Source organism: Camelina sativa, chromosome 13, assembly GCF_000633955.1.
Source record: "Camelina sativa cultivar DH55 chromosome 13, Cs, whole genome shotgun sequence".
Lineage (NCBI taxonomy): Eukaryota > Viridiplantae > Streptophyta > Magnoliopsida > Brassicales > Brassicaceae > Camelina > Camelina sativa.
The window spans coordinates 23545803-23546635 of NC_025697.1; positions in this window are offsets into that span (position 1 = coordinate 23545803).

Sequence of the window (833 nt, forward strand, 5' to 3'; positions counted from 1 at the left end):
TTACGCTGTCCAGTCCCATCAAAAATTCATGGGTTCGATCCTCTTCTTGGTCTTGTCGTAGGAGCGCTGAAATTTCTCCACATTGACAAGATCGAATTGGCTTATACACAGCCAATTCGTCCCACATCTTCTTCAATTTTCCATAATAAACCATTACTGATTCACCTTGTTGTCTACAACACGCAATCTCAGATTTCAGTTCATGAATACGAACTCCATTACCAGCAGAAAACTGCAACTTCAAATCGTCCCATAGAGTTTTAGCTTCTTCAACCATGGAGATAGTTGTACGAAGCGTGGGTTCGATCGTGTTCATTATCCACGCTACCAACATCGAATTCACCACCTCCCACTGTTCGAGTTCTGCAACCACAATTGGTTTCTTCTGGGTTCCATCAATGAATCCAAGTTTCCGCTTGGTTCGCAAGGCATTCCGCACATGCTTAGACCATTCTTCATAATTCTCCCCCTTAAGCTGCACCGTTGTAATCAAGTTTCCCGGACTGTCTGCAGTACTCAAATAATATGGTGAAGACATCGCTTCCACGACCTTTGTCTCACTCGCTTCAAAGTTTTCCTTCTTCTCGCCTTCTCCCATGTCAACTACGAACTTTGAACTTTTAGGGTTTTGTTGTTGCTTTTGGCTCTGATACCATAATAAGACTTGTGCCAAAAGATTCTGCCTTTCATTGATAATGACAAACGTATATATACAATCTTAAGAGACCGACTATACAAGCAATATATAGAAAGACAATATCACCTAAAGAGATATAGAAACTTGACAATATTCTGAGAAACATCTAGAAGATTAACATAGCCTTCACCAATAG